Source organism: Hemitrygon akajei, chromosome 5 (assembly GCF_048418815.1).
Source record: "Hemitrygon akajei chromosome 5, sHemAka1.3, whole genome shotgun sequence".
Classification (NCBI taxonomy): domain Eukaryota; kingdom Metazoa; phylum Chordata; class Chondrichthyes; order Myliobatiformes; family Dasyatidae; genus Hemitrygon; species Hemitrygon akajei.
In genome coordinates, this window is record NC_133128.1 from 95000456 (window position 1) to 95020445 (window position 19990).

Below are 19990 nucleotides of genomic sequence, written 5' to 3' on the forward strand. Positions count from 1 at the left end.
GGGTTCGCAGGTGGAGAGGGAGCCCAGGGGGGCAGAAGGGGTATGGAGATCTCAGAGGATTAGGCGCCCCCCAGAGCGGTTGACATATGTGGTACCAGGAGAACCGAGTGTGATTTCTACTGCTCTGGGTAGTTATGTCACTGCTTTCTGCACCTGGGTTGGGTTTTGGGTGTTGCAAGAAGCTTTGGGGAACTCTAGTAATGCCATGAGGGCATGACATTTGCTGGTGGGGAGAGAATGTACAATGTCCTGTGTATGTTACTAAAAAGGGCTTCTTTGGTTTGTTACGAGTAGGAATGCTTCTTTGTCTGTTAAAAGTTTCTCTTGCCGTTGTTTCACTTTAGAATGGCTGATATGGTAATTGTATTCACTTGTTAATCAATGGGGAATGTTATTGTGTTTTGTGAGGCTGGGACCTTGGGGGAGGGGTTGCGCGGGCTTGGGGAGTCCGGAGGGAGACGCCGAGGAAGGAGGACGTGCGCTCGGGAGACCACCGGGGAGTCCGAAGTGGGAGTTTCGGGAGGACGACCACCTAGGAGTCGAATGGTTCGCTGGATGAGCTCCACCGATGTGCACTAAACTGACTGAACTTTGATAAGTTGGCGCCTTTTGTTTTTTTCTTGTATATATATATATATTGTACTGCCTAATACTCTTTTAATTTTAGTAAACTCTTTAAAGTGTATGTCATACCGGTATTTGTTGTGAGTTTGATACTGCCGGCGGGGGCGCGAGGCATAAACTCGATTCTCACAGCACCTGCGTGAACGGGAGGCGGGGTTGGTGTGTGGCTGGATTTCTTTTTCCCCTAGACATATACCAGCCTGTTGGGTAAGTGTTACACAAGGTTGAAAGAGTACAGAGAAAATTTACAAGGAAGTTACCAGGTCTGGAGGACCGGAGTTATAAGGAAAGATGGAATATGTTAGGACTGTACCTTCATAGAACGTAGAAGATTGAGAGGAGAATTCAAAGAGGTATTCAAAATTATGAGGGGTATAGATAGGGCAAATGCAAACTGGCTCTTTCCACTGAGGTTGGGTGGGACTACAACCAGAGGTCATGAGTTGAGGGAGAAAGGTGAAAAGTTTAAGGGAACATGAGGAGAAACTTTTTTTACTCAGAGGGTCGTGCGAGTGTGGATTGAGCTGCCAGAACAAGTGGTGCATGTGAGCTCGATGTTAACATTTAAGAGAAGTTTGGATAGGTACATGGATGGTAGGGGTATGGAGGGCTATGGTCCTGGTGCAGGTTGGTGGGAGTAGGCAGTTTAAATGGTTTCAGTATGTACTTCTCTATAACTCTATGACTCTGGATCCCCTCATTCTTCTAAACTCCAGTGAGTACAGGCCCAGAGCTACCAAATGCTCCTCATATGTTCACCCTCATTCCTAGAATACTTCTTGTGTACTGCCTCCAATGCTAGACAGACAGACAGACATACTTTATTGATCCCGAGGGAAACTGGGTTTCGTCACAGCCGCACCAACCAAGAATAGTAAAGAAATATAGCAATATAAAACCATAAATAATTAAATAATAATAACTAAATTATTCCAAGTGGAAATAGTTCCAGGACCAGCCTATTGACTCAGAGTGTCTGACACTCCAAGGGAGGAGTTGTAAAGTTTGATGGCCACCGGTAGGAATGACTTCCGATGACGCTCAGTGTTACATCTCGGTGGAATGAGTCTCTGGCTGAATGTACTCCTGTGCCTAACCAGTACATTATGGAGTGGATGGGAGTCATTGTCCAAGATGGCATGCAACTTGGACAGCATCCTCTTTTCAGACACCACTGTCAGAGAGTCCAGTTCCACCCCCACAACATGACTGGCCTTACGAATGAGTTTGTTGATTCTGTTGGTGTCTGCTACCCTCAGCCTGCTGCCTCAGCACACAACAGCAAACATGATAGCACTGGCCACCACAGACTCGTAGAACATCCTCAGCATCATCCGGCAGATGTTAAAGGACCTCAGTCTTCTCAGGAAATAGAGACGGCTCTGACCCTTCTTGTAGACAGCCTCAGTGTTCTTTGACCAGTCCAGTTTGTTGTCCATTCGTATCCCCAGGTATTTGTAATCCTCCACTATGTCCACACTGACCCCTTGGATGGAAACAGGGGTCATTGGTGCCTTAGCCCTCCTCAGGTCCACCACCAGCTCCTTAGTCTTTTTCACATTAAGCTGCAGATGATTCTGCTTGCACCATGTAACAAAGTTTCCCACGGTAGCCCTGTACTCAGCCTCATCTCCGTTGCTGATGCATCCAACTATGGCAGAGTCATCAGAAAACTTATGAAGATGGCAAGACTCTGTGTTATAGTTGAAGTCCGAGGTGTAGATGGTGAAGAGAAAGGGAGACAGGACAGTCCCCTGTGGAGCCCCAGTGCTGCTGACCACTCTGTCTGACACACAGTGTTGCAAGCTCACGTACTGTGGTCTGCCAGTCAGATAATCAATAATCCATGACACCAGGGAAGCATCAACCTGCATCACTGTCAGCTTCTCACCCAGCAGAACAGGGCGGATGGTGTTGAACGCACTGGAGAAGTCAAAAAACATGACCCTCACAGTGCTCACCGGCTTGTCCAGGTGGGCGTAGACACGGTGATGCACCATCAATAACTCTCGGAGACGTGAGGCGAGATATAGGCTTTTATTGGCTGGAAGAAAGAACAAGCAGCAAGTGACCACCACACAACATCCTGGAGACTGAGGCCGGGTCTGTGCCTCCAATTGCCTTTATACCGGGGTCTGTGGGAGGAGCCACAGGAGCAGTCAGCGGGGGGGCGTGTCCAGACAAGTATATGTAATTCACCACACACGGTTCAGCAGGTAGACGATGTCATCCTCAACTCCTAGTTGGGGCTGATAGGCGAACTGGAGGGGGTTTAAGTGTGGCCTAACCATAGGCCGGAGCTGCTCTAGAACAAATCTCTCCAGGGTCTTCATGGTGTGGGAGGTCAATGCCTCCGGTCTGTAGTCATTGGAGCCACTGGGGCGCAATGTCTTCGGTGCAGGAACAAGGCAGGACATCTTCCACAGCACAGGAACCCTCTGGAGACTCAGGCTCAGGTTGAAGACATGGTGAAATTCTCCACATAGCTGGGGAGCACAGGCTTTGAGCACCCTGGGGCTGACACCATCTGGGCCTGCAGCCTTGCTTGGGTGGAGACGTTTCAGCTGTCTTCTCACCTGTTCAGCTGTGAAGCCCACTGTGGTGGTTTCAGGTGAGAGAGGAGTGTAGTCACGAGAGCAGGTTGGGGGGCTGTGAGGAGGGGTAGGAGGGGAGAGTGGAGTATGTGTTGGTTGGGGGCCGACAACAGATGAATTGTGTGGGGGATGGGCAGGAGCCACAGTGTCAAATCTATTGAAGGACAGGTTAACAGCACATCTTTTATTAGATAGGGAACCCAAAGCTATTCATGGTACTCCAAGTGCAGTCTGACCAGTACCTTATAAAGACTCGGCATTATATCCTTATTTTTATATTCTAGTCCTCTTGAAATTAATGCTAACTTTGCATTTGGCTTCCTTACTACTGACTCAGCCTGCAAATTAATCTTTAGGGAATCCTGCACGAGGATTCCCAAGTCACTTTGCACTTCTGATTTTTTAAATTTTCTCCCGTTAAGAAAATTAGTCTATGCGTTTATCCCTTCTTCTACTAAAATGCATGACCATACACCTCCCTACACTATATTCCTGTAACACCATGGGCTCTTATCTTGTTAAGCAACCTCAGGTGCGACACTTTGTCAAAGGCCTTCTGAGAATCTAACTAAACAATATCCAATGACTCTCCTTTGTCTGTTCTGCCTGTTATTTCCTCAAAGAATTCCAACAGGTTTATCAGGCAAGATTTTCCCTTAATGAAACTGTTATGTTTTGTATCTCCAGAAATTGATTGAAAGAAAAACACAGGAGCCCAGGGATATTCTATGTACTTAGTTTTACGTTCTTCTCTAGTGAGGTGCACACATATGACATGGTGGTGTAATGACGTATGTCATTCACATACTTTTACATATAACCTATAATGAATTACCGTAGATTCCGTACTACAGAGCACACCTGATTAAAAGCCGCAGGCTCTAATTTTAGAAAGAAAATCAATTTTGTACTTGTACAAGCCGCACCGGATTTTAAGCCGCAGGTGTCCCACGTTGTAATATGAGATATTTACACAGAAAGATATTACACGTGAGGATTTTTAAACTTTTAATTAAATCCGTATGGTAACATAAACAAATACATATTGCAAATGCTTTTTTTCGAACCGTGCCTGTAACACGGCTACTTTTAAATATACATACGTATCGGTAACACACAAATTACGTTGCGTATACTTTTTTACTGAACAGTGCACGAACAACATTCCAATATCTCCTAACGACTGGTAAAAAAATATATACTGCAGCCTACCAGGAAAAGTTATTGATCGCCTTTAACTTAAAAGCTGCATCATCGCGCGGGTCTAATGAGCTCGCCCCCTCCTTTCCGTTTATCGCAAACCGGTATTTTCCCCACAAGACGCGGCGAAACCGGATGTGACGTCATAGCATCCCGGGATGTAGTACAGAAAACAAATATACTTAAAACACTTCTAACTTTAACTAGAAAATACTAACAAATGAATTACTAAGCGAAAATATTATAAACGAAATAACTGCCATAAAGGCAGCACAATGCTTTTCTTCGAGTGTTTTCCATGTTGATGAGGGTGAGTACAAATGACTGATTTACAATAATTTAATTGTGAAAGTGCGCTTGATTTATCGTACAATTTCATTGGACCTCTGTGAACTACTCATCAATTTTATTGGTCTACTGTTACGAGGCAAAATGTTTTTGGCGGCATGAAAAAAAACCATGCATTAGCCGCACCGTAGTAAAGGCCGCAGTGTTCAAAGCTGTTCAAAGCGTGGGAAAAAAGTAGCAGCTTATAATCCGGAATCTACGGTATGTAAACAACAAAGAATGATTAATTAAATAATATATTTTCAATATTACTGAAATATTAAATACCCTACTTTGTCATAAACTCCAATGCAATATAGAATGCATCTCAGCTCAAATATGTAACCTATTGCTCTCTAATCATAATATATTCTATAAATATAAAACCACTATTTTGACATCCACAACATAGTAAATTTTAACTTGTCCCATTCAGGCCTAAAGATTTAATCTCTTCTGGATAACATCTTTCCTGACAAGTGGGATCACTCTCCTAGGCCGGTGAGACTTGTGGCTGTGGAACAATCTCGGGTTCTGGGGCTTCCTCTGTGGTGGTTGTAGGAGTTGACTCTGGAACTGCAGGAAGTGGTTCTGACAGCTCTGAACACCTTTCTTCTCTAACAATTGACTCTACTCTCCTCAACTGATCAATGTGTTGTCTCCAGATGTCTTCAGATGCAATCTCCATTGTGTAGAAGTGGTCCAGTTCTGATCTTAATTTTTCCCAGGTGATCACCTTTGTCCAGGAGGGAAACTTAAAGCCTCCTTGTTTGAGGTGCCTTCAATTTGTCTCAGCTGTTTGGCCTGTATACAGCTTCTGTGATTGGAATTGAGGAGATCCAATCATGAGAGCAAGAGACGACCCAGAAACAGCATAGCTGGTGAGTTGTTGGTTGTGAAGTCTGCTGAATTGCGGTATGCAAGGAGGAAATTAAGAGCTTCTGATTCAGTGTCAGTGTGGTGTATTCTGCTGACAATGCTCGCAGTGCATTCTTTAGACTCTGGACAAAACTTTCCGCCAAACCTGAGCTTGGTAGCTGAGTGGTACGGTGCGGATACAATACGTATTATTCCATTCATTTTTAACAATGACTGAAACTGTCCCACAATAAACAGGTGTGTCCATTGTAACTAAGTGTTCTGGAACACCAGTGCTTAAGTTGACACTTCTCAACACAGCAACAGTGTGCGAGGCTGCAGTGGAGGCTATTGGGAACACTTCTGGTCACTTTGTAGCTATATCCATAACTACCAAGAAATTTGTGCCCATTAATGGTCTGGCAAAATCCATGTGAGACTGGCAGAACTAGTCCTTTTTTACAATAATTTCTCCTTTGGCTCCTCCTACTTCCATCAAACCAATGGTGTAGCCACGAACACTCAGATGGGTCCCAGCTATGCCTGCCTCTTTGTCAACTATGTGGAACTGTCTATGTTCCAACCCTATACCAGTATCACTCCTCAAATTCTCTTATTCTGCATTAACGACTGCATTGGTGCTGTTTCCTGCCACCCATGTGGAGCTCGTCGACTTCATCCACTTCACCTTTAGCTTCCACCCTGCCCTCAAATTTACCTGGTCCATTTCCAACACCTCCCTCCCCTTTCTTGATCTCTTTGTCTCTATCTCTGGAGACAGTTTATCTACTGATATCTTTTATAAATCCACTGATTCTCACAGCTACCCGGATTATACGTCTTCCCACCCCGTCACTTGTAAAAATGCCACCCCCTTCTCTCAATTCCTCATGAAATGAGACTTCCTGATGTTGTCCTTCTTCAAAGAAAGGGCTTTCCTTCCTCTGCCATCAACGCTGCCTTCATCTGCATCTTTTCCATTTCTTACCTGTCTGCCCTCACCCTGCCAGGGACAGGGTTCCTCTTGTCCTTACCTATTACCCCTCTAGCCTCCACGTCCAGCACATAATTTTCCGTAACTTCCGCCATCCTCAACAGGATCCCACCACCAAGTACCACCAATCAATAATGCTATTGTTTGCACTGTTGTAACTATGTGGTTTTGTGTAGGTCTTGTAGCTTTAGTTTTTGGTTTGTTGGGTGGTAGAGTTAGTCTCCTGACTTGCTGTGTCTGGGTAGTCTTGTTTTGTCTGGTGGGTTTGGAGCTCCTTTCCGGGAAACGCGCTAAGATGGTAGCGTGATATTAATACGCAGCAGCCTCTCTGGACGCTGGATTTGGGGATTGCCAAATGTTATGTGGATTTTCTGGTGTAGTCTATTTTGTCGTGTGCTTTTGTGATATCATTCTGGAGGAACGTTGTTTCATTTTTTAACTGCATTGCAGTTGTGGTTTCTAAATGACAATAAACCAAAACTCAATTCAATTCAATTCAATTCAATCTTTCCCTCCTCCCTCCCCCCCACCCACTTACCACTTTCCACAGGGATCACTCCCTACTCAACTTCCTTGTCCATTCATCCATCCCCACAGATCTCGCTCCTGACACTTACCCTTGCAAGTGGAACGAGTGCTACACCTGCCCATACACTTCCTTTCTCACTACCATTCAGGGCCTTAAACAGTCCTTCCAGGTGAGGCGGCACTTCACCCGTGAGCTTGCTGGGGTCATCTACTGTATCTGGTGCTCCAGGTGGGGCCTCCTGTATATTGGTGAGACCCAACATAGATTAGGAGACTGCTTTGCCAATCACCTATGCTCCATCCACCAGAAAAAGAGCAGTTCTACTTCCCAATCCCATTCTGACATGCCAGTCCATGGCCTCCTCTACTGTCATGATGAGGCCACACTTGGGTTAGAAGAGCAACACCTTATATCCCGTTTGATTAGTCTCCAACCTAATGGACATCAATTTCGCAAACTTATGGTAATTGCCCCCCACTTCATCATTCCCCATTCCTGTTTCCCTCTCTCACCTTATGCCCTGACCTGTCCATTACCTCCCTCAGGTGCTCCTCCCTTTCTCTTTCTTCCATGGTCTTCTAACCTTTCCTTTAGATTTTCCCTTCTCCAGCCCTTTATCTCTTTCACTAATCAACTTACAGCTCCTTACTCTGACTTCTCTCCTTCCTTTGAAGGATCTTGGCCTGAAATGTTGACTATTTACTCTTTTCCATGGATGCTGCTTGGCCTGCTGAGTTCTCCCAGCAATTTGTGTGCGTTGCCCAGGCTTTGTAAATCTTGGGTTTTGCATTTTCATTTAACACTGTTTGTCCATTGCCATTTCTTCCTGATCTGTAGTAATGAATTCAATGGTTAGAGTACAGTAGTCAAGTTTGGCCGAAGCTGTTATAGTGATTGACAAATGCTAAAAAGGACTACAACTGTGACACATCCTTTAGTCTTGGGGCATACATCACTGCTTAAATTTTCTCAGCACACCTGTGTAGTACAGGTGTGTCAATGGTGTGACCACATTAAGTGATGTTTGTTTTAAAGAATTCACACTTGTGTCATGCACTGGGCCCCCAATTTTCTGATCTTTTTAACACTGTCTTGAGATTTTGGAGATGTTCCTTGTAATCCTCACCAGTAACAATGATGTCAGTGTTACCCTTGATATGTTTGAGATTTCCATTACCATCCTCGAGCATTGCTGTGGCATCATCCAGTACCTTTCTTAATTCCCTTTCAGTTGACTATTACAGGGGACGTGGCATGCAAATGGTGAGTAGATTTCCAATCAAGTTGTAGTTCGCTCGGCCAATCATATCATCACAATGCTGGCTCTTGTTTTTATCACATACAAGCCCAATGTGGGTTGTTGGTTGCTGTTGTGAATATCATTCCCACAGGAGTTATCTTTTCTCCAGTATATGTTCTTAGTTGGGTTCTGAAGACTTCACTTCAGTATCTTTGAAATGTCATTCAAAAGCATTTTGTGTAATGACTGTAACAGCAGAGCCAGTGCCCAATTCCATCGTATTTTATTTACCGTTCACTTCTGGTGTAGGCCTTATTGGTTGTCTCCTGTTAGTTTTCACATTGTAAATATCAAAGCTACCTAAATCTCTGCATGGAGGCCGATGACCAGTGGTGTGCCTCAGGGATCTGTTCTGGGACCCTTACTCTTCGTGATTTTTATAAATGACCTGGATGAGGAAGTGGAGGGATGGGTTAATAAATTTGCTGATGACACAAAGGTTGGAGGTGCTGTGGATAGTGTGGAGGGCTGTCAGAGATTACAGCGGGACATTGATAGGATGCAAAACTGGGCTGAGAAGTGGCAGATGGAGTTCAACCCAGATAAGTGTGAGGTGGTTCATTTTGGTAAGTCAAATATGATGGCAGAATATAGGATTAATGGTAAGACTCTTAGCAGTGTGGAGGATCAGAGGGATCTTGGGGTCCGAGTCCATAGGACACTCAAAGCTACTACGCAGGTTGACTCTGTGGTTAAGAAGGCATACGGTACATTGGCCTTCATCAATCGTGGGATTGAGTTTAAGACCCGAGAGGTAATGTTGCAGCTATATCATATATGTTGCAGTGATCATTAATGGAGAATGTGTGGAGCAGGTTAAGACCTACAAGTATCTGGGAGTACAGTTAGACGAGAAGCTAGACTGGACTGCCAACACAGATGCCTTGTGCAGGAAGGCACAGAGTCGACTGTACTTCCTTAGAAGGTTGGCGTCATTCAATGTCTGTAGTGAGATGCTGAAGATGTTCTATAGGTCAGTTGTGGAGAGCGCCCTCTTCTTTGTGGTGGCGTGTTGGGGAGGAAGCATTAAGAAGAGGGACGCCTCACGTCTTAATAAGCTGGTAAGGAAGGCGGGCTCTGTCGTGGGCAAAGTGCTGGAGAGTTTAACATCGGTAGCTGAGCGAAGGGCGCTGAGTAGGCTACGGTCAATTATGGAAAACTCTGAACATCCTCTACATAGCACCATCCAGAGACAGAGAAGCAGTTTCAGCGACAGGTTACTATCGATGCAATGCTCCTCAGACAGGATGAAGAGGTCAATACTCCCCAATGCCATTAGGCTTTACAATTCAACCGCCAGGACTTAAGAACTTTTTAAAAGCTATTATTAATGCTTTTTGAGATAGTGATTTAGATGCATATCATATTTTTTACTGAGTTAAGTATTGTATGTAATTAGTTTTGCTACAACAAGTGTATGGGACATTGGAAAAAAAAAGTTGAATTTCCCCATGGGGATGAATAAAGTATCTATCTATCTATCTGTCTATCTATCTATATAGGACCCTAGTCAGATCCCACTTTGGAGTACTGTGCTCAATTCTGGTAGAGGTGTACAAGATAATGAGAGGCAATCTCTTCTCCCTCCTGCCATCTGGAAAAAGGCTTCGAAGCATTTGGGCTCTCACGACCAGACTATGTAACAGTTTCTTCCCCCAAGCTATCAGACTCCTCAATACCTGAAGCCTGGACTGACACTTTGCCCTACTGTCCTGTTTATTATTTATTGTAATGCCTGCACTGTTTTTGTGCACTTTATGCAGTCCAGTGTAGGTCTGTAGTCTAGTATAGCTTTCTCTGTTTTTTTTTATTACGTAGTTCAGTCTAGTTTTTTGTACTGTGTCATTTAAATCAAGGTCCTGAAAAACGTTGTCTCATTTTTACAATGCACTGTACCTGCAGTTATGGTCGAAATGACAATAAAAGTTGACTTGACTTGACTTGGCATTGATTATGTGGATAGTGAGGCTTTTCTCCAGGGCTGAAACGGCTAGCATGAGAGGGCATAGTTTTAAGGTGCTTGGAAGCAGGTACCGAGGAGATGTCAGGGGCAAGTTTTTTACGCAGAGTGGTGAGTGCGTGGAATGGGCTGCCAGCGGTGGTGGTGGAGGCGGATACAATAGGGTCTTTTAAGAGACCTCTGGATGGCTACATGGAGCTTAGAAAAATAGAGGGCTATGGGTAAACCCTAGGTAGTTCTAAGGTAGAGACATGTTCGACACAGCTTTGTGGGCCGAAGGGCCTGTATTGTGCTGTATGTTTTCTATCTTTCTACCCAGTCTTTTGTAATTCTCACCATTGTTAGATTTTCAGAGTACATTATAGAAAAGTACACCACAGCAACAGACCCTTTGGCCCATCTAGTTTGTGCCAAACCATTTAAACTGCCTACTCATCGACCTGCACCGGGACAATAGCCCACCTTACCCTCTACCTTCCCTGTACCTATCCAAACTTCTCTATAAGCATTGAACTCAAGCTTGCATGCACCATTTGTGCTGGCAGCTCGTTCCACACTCTAATGACTCTCTGAGTCAAGAAGTTCCCCTCATGTCCCCCTTAAACTTTGCACCTTTCACCGTTAACCCATGACCTCATAACCTCTGTTGGTGGTCCCACCCAACCTCAGTGGAAAAAGCCTACTTGCATTTACCCTGTCTATACCCTTCATGATTTTGTATACCTCCATCAAATCTCCTCTCAGTCTTCTACATTTCAAGGAATAAAGACCTATCTTATTTAATCTTTCCTTATATATTGCCTGTAAAAAGTATTCACCGATCTTGGATTTTTTATGATTTATTATTTTTCAAAGTTGAATCACTGTGGGTTTAATTGACACTGGCTTTTTTAATTGGCTTTTTTGACACTGATCAACTGAAAAAGACTCTTTCATGTCAAAGTGAAAACAGATCTCTGCAAAGTGATCTAAATGAATTACAAATATAAAACACAAAAAACTGATTGCATAAGTATTCACTCACTCTCCCCCCTCCCCTTTAATATGACACACCAAATCATCACTGGTGCAGCCCAAGCATAAAGCCAAAGCTACACAGGAATGGCTTAAAAACAACAATGTGAATGTCCTGGAGTGACCAAGTCAGAGTCCAGACCTCAATCCAATTGAGAATTTGTGGCTGGACTTGAAAAGGGCTGTTCACTTATGACCCCCATGCAATGTGACAAAGCTTGAGCAGTTTTGTAAAGAAGAATGAGGTGAAATTCCAGTGTCCAGATTTGCAAAGCTGATAGAAACCCATCCACACAGACTCTAGGTTGTAATTGCTGCCAGAAATACTGACTTGAAAGGGATGAATACTTATGCAATCAATTAATTGATGTTTCATACTTGTAATTAATTTAGATCACTTTGTAGAGATCTGTTTTCACTTTGACATGAAATAATTTTTTTCTGTAGATCAGTGTCAAAGAAGCCAAGTTAAATCCACTGTAATTCAATATAAAACAATAAAACATGAAAACTCCCAAGGGGTGTGAAAACTTTTTATAGGCACGATAACTCAAGTCTTTTCAATCCTGGTAACAATCCTGGATCCTGGCAGGATCACGACACTAACCTCCAACGATTTTTCCAAGCAGCCAAAGCCCTTAACCTTACCTATAACAGGGACAAGTGTGTGCTTGGAACCACCCGACTTGCTATTCTTGGGTATGTCGTGGAAAACGGGGTCATTGGCCCTGACCCCGACCGTATGACCTGTTGGAACTCCCTCCTCCCACCACCCTCAGAGCCCTCAAACAGTGCCTGGGCTTCTTTTCCTATTACACCCAATGGGTCCCTCACTACGCAGACAAGGCCCGCCCCCTGGTCAAGTCCACCGCATCTCCCCTCTCAGCCGAGGCCCGCACGGCCTTCAGCCACATTAAAGGGGACATTGCCAAAGCAACAATGCATGCGGTGGACGAGACCATTCCCTTCCAAGTAGAGAGTGATGCCTCCGACTTCGCGCTGGCTGCTGCCCTCAATCAGGCAGGAAGGCCGGTAGCATTCTTCTCTCGTACCCTTCAAGGCCCTAAAATTCGGCACTCCGCGGTGGAGAAAGAAGCCCAGGCCATAGTGGAAGCTATTAGGTACTGGAGGCACTATCTCACCGGCAAAAGGTTCACCTTGCTAACCGACCAGCGCTCAGTTGCGTTCATGTTTAGCAACCAACAGCGGGTCAAAATCAAAAATGATAAAATTTTGCGGTGGAGAATGGAACTCTCCACCTACAACTATGATATCCTGTACCGGCCTGGAAGGCTCAATGAGCCCCCTGATGCCCTATCCCGGGGAGCATATGCCAGCACGCAGCTCGACCGGCTATACGCCCTCCATGCAGATCTTTGCCACCCGGGGGTCACCCGATTTTACCATTTCGTGAAAGCCCAGGACCTGCCTTACTCCCTTGAGGACATCAGGATGATGACCAGGGACTGCCAAGTCTGCGCTGAGTGCAAACCGCACTTCTACCGTCCTGAAAAGGCACAACTTATCAAGGCCACCCGCCCCTTTGAGCGACTGAGTGTTGACTTTAAGGGCCCCCTTCCCTCCGCAGACCGCAATGTCTACTTTCTCAACATTATCGACGAGTATTCGCGGTTCCCCTTTGCCATCCCCTGCCCCGATACCACTGCCACGACCGTCATAAAAGCCCTGTGCCAGCTCTTCACTCTGTTCGGATATCCCTGCTATATCCACAGTGATTGAGGGTCTTCCTTTATGAGTGATCAGCTGTGCCAGTACCTGCTGGCTAGGGGTATTGCTACTAGTAGGACCACGAGCTGTAATCCCTGGGGAAATGGACAGGTGGAGAGGGAGAATGCCACTGTGTGGAAGGCCACACTCTTAGCTCTTAAATCAAAGGGATTGCCGGTCTCTCGCTGGCAGGAGGTCCTCCCCGAGGCGCTCCACTCCATCCGCTCCCTGTTATGCACGTCCACCAATGCTACCCCTCATGAGCGACTCTTTTCTTTTCCCAGGAAGTCTGCCACTGGGACCACCCTACCGGCTTGGCTGACGTCCCCAGGGCCAGTGCTGCTCCGGAAACATGCGAGGAGCAATAAATACTCCCCGATGGTCGAGAGGGTTCACCTACTTCATGCGAACCCCCAGTATGCCTACGTGGTCTTACCTGATGGGCGGGACGACACAGTCTCCGTTTGCGACCTGGCGCCCGCAGGAGCACCAGACCCCTATCCCGAACACTCCACGGTGACTATGAACCCCGTACCCACCGAGGTGTATACTCACGAGACACCGCGCACACCAAGCCCTACACAGACTCCTCACAACACTCCCATACCGGGCGCCTCGCACATGCATGAGGGATTACTGGCACCTAATGGGCTGACACCTCAAATCAGGTCGGAGTCAGCACAACCACCGACACCGGTGCAATCACCACCGGTGCTACGTAGATCAGATTCGACTGCCTGATAGACTTAACCTGTAAATATACTTGTAAGAAACTTCGCCCCATGGGGACTCTCTTTTAAAACAAACGGGGGGTGAATGTGGTGAACTACATTCTGGACACGCCCCTCTGCTGACTGCTCCTGTGGCTCCTCCCACAGACCCCTGTATAAAGGCGGTTGGAGGTACTGCTCCCCCCCTCAGTCTCCAGGATGTTGTGTGATGGTCTCTTGCTGCTAATCGTGGTCTCTTGCAGCTAATAAAAGCCTATCGTTCACCTCCCGTCTCCGAGAGTTATTGATGGTGCTTCAGAAACACACCAGTATCCTTGTCAATCTTGGTGATGTATCTAGCCTTACCCACTTTATCAATGCAATCATCCACCCTGGGGATAGGGTAAGCATCAGTTTTTGTGATGGCATTCACCCTTCTGTAATCTGTACAGAACCTTACACTACCATCAGGCTTCAGGACAACCACACATGGAGATGCCCACGCTGAGGAAGATTCCCGAATAATACCAGCAGCTAGCATATGTTCAATTTCTTTTTCCACTAGCTTGCTCTTTTCCAAATTCATCTGATAAGGGGGCTGCTTAATAGGCTGGGCTGAAGTAACAATAACATCATGTGTGGTATTCTTGCATCTCCTCGGAACATCTGGGCATAAATCTGCATGCCGGTTAATTAGCTTTGTCAGCTGCTCCCTTTGTCCAGGTTTCAAATGTTACCAACCCCGTAACTGGGTCACTTACCAGCAAAGATAGAGCGGTCCGTTGAAGTCTGATGGTACTAATTTTTAACAGTATTTATTGATAAAAAGACACAAAATAATATCAATGCAAACATACAGATAATATACTTCGTCAATACTAACTCTAAAAGCGCGGGTATAATAATAATCAATAAGAGATAGCTCTATCGTTGTCTAGGGGATAATGTATTGTCCGATGGAAATATAAAAGTCACTGTCATTCAAGCTGCAGCTCTTTGGGTTTAAGAGAGACGGTTTTAAACTTTCCCAGGTCTTTTATGATGCTAGTCCTTTGAGTCGGTGGAGTTGATTTCCCCGTTGCTAGCTAAAAGCCGTTTTCCATGGTTCCAGCCACCAGTCCCAAGCAACGGAACTGAACGCACGTGGCCTCCTTCAAATGGCTTCCCGCTATTACGGGATCGCTAGCGTTTCTTCTGGTGCGTCTGAGGGGCTGTTCCTACAGCCCCTCTTTTATTCTGACTCACAGGGTCGTAGATGTCAATCAGGTTGGGGTGATGCAATCTCTTTCTCACCCAGCCCACTTTGCCTGAGGGCGTCCACGTAGCATAGTATTTCAATCCACAAATGTGTCTCCAAGAGACAATGGCCATGTCCCGTAGCTTTACATCGCCGGGGAACGAGGCATTCTGCACGTCTCTCTCTCATTTCCTGGGTCCCCTGACCCAACCCAATAGTGATCTTGCGATTCTCACAAAGGAGGGGGCTGCAGGCATAACACAAATGACTGACCTTATCAGCAAAGTTGGCCAAAATAACAGAGTTCTCTAGTCTGGTGGGCACTATGTTTATCTTTTCAAAATGTTCGGGTCCCTCATTATCAATCCTTACTGCCTCTTCTGTTTTCGTGACAGCACCGACTGGCGCAGGTTCTGCATCATGATAACCTTTCAGCATATTAACATGTACTAACTGGCTCGGCTTTCTTCTATCAGGAGTCTCGATCACATAGTTCAGAGAGTCTATTTTCTTGATCACTTTGTACGGCCCTTGGAATCTTGCCTGTAGGGTTTTGATAACTACTGGGAACAGAACCAAAACCTTATCGCCCACTTGAAATACTTGTTCTCGGGCTCGTTTATCATACCACTGCTTCATTTTAGTTTGGGATTCTTTGAGATTTTTCTTTGCAAGGTCGCAAATCTTATGGAGCATCTCACGGAACTTCAAAACATAGTCAATCACATTGACATGCACAGTTGGGCTAGACCATTTTTCTTTAAGTAAGGTTAGGGGTCCTCTGGGCCTATGACCAAAAACGAGCTCGAATGGACTGAACCCCAGAGATTCCTGAACCGTGTCCCTCACTGCAAATAACAGAAGTGGCAATGCATCATCCCAGTCTCGAGTATTTTCCTGACAGTATGTTTTAATCATAGTCTTTAAAGTCGCGTGGAATCGCTCCAACGCTCCTTAAGATTCCGGGTGGTATGCGGAGGCCAGAATTTGTTTAAATCCCATCTGAGACAACATCTGCTGAAATATACGGGACGTGAAGGTATTCCCCTGATCTGACTGTATCTCTCCAGGCAACCCTACCGTGGTGAAGAATTTAATGAGTGCCTTTACCACCGCAGGAGTTTTAATGTTCCCCAGAGGCACAGCCTCTGGGAATCTGGTGGCAGCACACATCAGGGTCATCACGTACTGCCGCCCACTCGCAGTTCTAGGCAGGGGACCCACAAAATCCACGATGACTCGGGAAAAAGGTTCCTCGAAGGTGGGTATCGGTCGAAGGGGTGCCTTAGGGATAACCTGATTTGGCTTTCCTACCACCTGACATGTGTGACACCTTCTACAATAGTCAATAATATCCTTCCTCATATTTGGCCAGTAAAAATCCTTCATAACTCTATCTACTGTCTTCCTCACTCCCAAGTGTCCACCTAGGGGTATCTTATGGGCCAGGTTCAAAATTTCATCCCAATAAACCTTCTGAACCACCACCTGGTGTACCACTGCCCAGTCCTCATCTACTGGCACAGTGGTCGGCCTCTACTTTCTCATTAACACTCCCTCCTTCAGGTAGTAGCCCACTGGTTCCTTGTTAATTTCTGCTTCAGAGAGAGCTGTCTCTTTCAACGCCACAAGTTCCTCATCACGTCTCTGCTCCTTTATAAGTTCCTTCCTCGCTAATGGCAAATCCACCTCCTCTCCTTTCCTCAGCTCCACTATCTTTTTTCTTCTCATCCTTTAACCCCTTCTGATACAAGGCTGGTAAAAACATCTCCGCTAAATCAACGCCGGACTCATTTAAACTGGAGCCTGCCTCTGCCACCTTTCTAGACATACTGCGAGTTACTGCGCAGGCGGGATAAATCTTGGAATCTATGGGCGGGTCCCCAGCACTTACAGGCTTGCTCGTCAGCTTCACTGCTGAATACACATCCCCACCTGCAAGGTCATTACCGAGTAGGACGTCCATATCGTCCATCTGTAGTTCAGACCACACCCCTTTTACGACTGATCCAGATACCAGGTCACATTTCAGAAATACCTTATGCAGAGGTACAGCCTCAGTCCCTTTTCCAGTACCTTTTATCACATTTACCTCCCCAGTATTGGTCTCAGCACTGAATTCTAACACCTTCCTCACGATCAAAGACTGACCAGCCCCAGTATCTCTCCAGATCCGCACGGAAACTGGGGTTTCCCCCTCCTTCACGGATACCAACCTGTCTGAAATAAACCTCGTGCCCCTCTTTGGCTCTATCTAACCTCTCCCTCCTTATCGATCTGTTGACCAGCTCAATGCAACCAGTCGGGGTTGTCGTCTTTCCTTTTCCTGTCTCCTTCTTCGGAGCCAGGCACTTAGATGCTATGTGACCAGCTTTCCCACAATTATAACACGTAAAGCTGGGAACTTCCTTCCAGCCTGTTTTTCCTCCTCCCTGCCTTTTCCAGCAGTCCCTGGCTTATTCTCTGACATAGCCGGTGGGCTTTCTCTACCGTCCCTACTACCCCTCTGGTACCTTATTTATCTTATGGGTTAAGGCGTACTCATCTGCTAGCTTGGCAGATTCTGATATGGACTTATTCTTCTTCTCGTTCAGGTATGTCTGGATATTATCCGGAACACAACCTTTAAATTCTTCGATCAGGATCAACTCTCTTAGGCGGTAGAAATCCTCCACCACCCCTTATGCAGCGCACCAGCGGTTGAAGTCCATACACTTCTCGTATGCAAACTCTGTGAACGTCTGATTCCACTACTTCCTTAAGTCCCTGAACTTTTGTCTATACACTTCGGGTACCAGCTCATAGGCCCGAAGGATAGCCTGTTTTGCTTCCTCATAATCCTCTGCAACCTCTGCAGACAACACCGCATATGCTCGTTGAGCCTTCCCTTTAAGTACACTTTGTAACAACACCACCCACTTATCTCTAGGCCACTTCTGGTTCGCAGCCACTTTTTCAAAATGCAACATGTACCGATCAATGTCTGTCTCCTCGAATGGAGGTACCAACCTAATCTCCTGACTAACATTAAACTTTTCCCCATGGTCTGCCCTGCTATCCACGCATTGCCATTTCTCCCTCTCAAACTGTTGCTGTTTTTCTGCCTCCTCTGCCTCCAACTTAATTCTCTCCAGCCACATCTCTTCTAGACGTAGCTGGACCTCCCCTTTCCCTACAGGAAAGTGTTCTAACACCTCCGCCTTGAATATCTGCATCGTGACATAATATTCAGCTATCTTATGTTGTATCTCTGCCTTCGTCATCCCTTTCTTAACCTCCTTGAGTTCAAAGGTCTCCACCATTTCCCACAACTCAGACTTTTTAGCCTTCTTTAAAACCACAGGGCCCAGACGTAACAGAAACTCGCCAACATCCATTTATGCTGCCTGTCTTTCTGGTTTCTCACACAACCAGATCAGATTAAGGGAATTTACCCCACTCAAATCAGCAACATCCGGCTTTGAAATTCAAATCCCGGATGAGCCCCCAATTTGTTACGCACCCCGTGACCGGATTACTAAACCAGCAGAAATGGACTGATACGTTGGCGTCTGGTGGTACTGTAACTAAAGGTGTTTATTAGTAAACTAAGCAATACAGTATCAAAAATGCCAATAAACATATAAAACAGGTTAGCAATGATAAATACAGAAGTGCAGGAATAAGAATCAAAACCAAGCTCTATCAAAGTCTAGGGGTAAATGAATTGTCATAAGAGAATATAGAGTTCAGTTCAGTTCGTGTTGAGGTAGTTGTTGGTGTGTTGCAATGTTGGAGAGAGAGAGCGAGCAAGAGATGAGCAGCTGCAGCAGGCAAACTTTCAGTCATCTTCTTGTTCCATTGTACTGTTGGGGTAACTGATTATGACCCTTCCGTTCCAGGCTAGACCGTTCTTCAGTGATGGACTCATCACCCAGGCAAGGGCGGACACACACACAAGTCCCCACCGGTCTGCCTTCATCCATCGTGCTCCGGACCAATTCTCCTGAACCGATCCTCCAGGCTCCCACCTTTCTGTGGGTGCACAACACTCTTTCAGTGTCCGCTGGTGTGTCTGCCTGTGTCTCCGCAGACCCGTCTTTTATCTCCCCTTGATGGGGTATCAGCCATCCATCAACTCAACATGTCCATGTCCATCAAACTAGGCCACTCCCTGCTGTCCCAGCAAGAATGTTAATGAGCAAAGAAGTGTCCTTGCAGCAAAAGGTAAACAATCAGTGAATAAACCATAATACATAAATCATTCGTCTCTCTCTCTCTTATCTGTAGCAGATGCCTCTACCTCTATTCTTCATCTCTCTCTCTCATTAGCAGCATAGTTCCTGGGGGGGGGGGTCAGTGCTGGACCCCATTTCCATCTGGTTTGTTCATCACACATGACAATGGTCGTGCACTTTAGTAGAAGAAATAAACAAGCAGACTATTATTTAAATGGGGAGAGAATTCAAAGTTCTGAGATGCAACGGGACTTGGGAGTCCTCGTGCAGGATACCCTTAAGGTTAACCTCCAGGTTGAGTCGGTGGTGAAGAAGGCGAATGCAATGTTGGCATTCATTTCTAGAGGAATAGAGTATAGGAGCAGGGATGTGATGTTGAGGCTCTATAAGGCACTGGTAAGACCTCACTTGGAGTACTGTGTGCAGTTTTGGGCTCCTTATTTAAAAAAGGATGTGCTGATGTTGGAGAGGGTTCAGAGAAGATTCACTAGAATGATTCCGGGAATGAGAGGGTTAACATATGAGGAATGTTTGACCGCTCTTGGACTGTACTCCTTGGAGTTTAGAAGAATGAGGGGGGACCTCCTAGAAGCATTTCAGATGTTGAAAGGCATTGACAGAGTGGATGTGGCAAAGTTGTTTCCCATGGTGTGGGAGTCTAGTACGAGAGGGCATAACTTAAGAATTGAAGGGCATCC

The 19990-nt window shown here is 45.8% G+C and overlaps 1 long non-coding RNA gene across 1 annotated transcript in view; it reads left to right on the forward strand.

Moving 5' to 3' along the window:
* The window catches only part of LOC140728010 (uncharacterized), a 46485-nt gene extending 27170 nt beyond the window's left edge, over nt 1–19315 (forward strand). The window contains exon 2 of the long non-coding RNA XR_012098984.1: nt 18957–19315. This is a non-coding gene — a long non-coding RNA (uncharacterized lncRNA). The remainder of the gene's footprint in view (nt 1–18956) is intronic.
* The last annotated feature ends 675 nt before the right edge of the window (nt 19316–19990 follow it).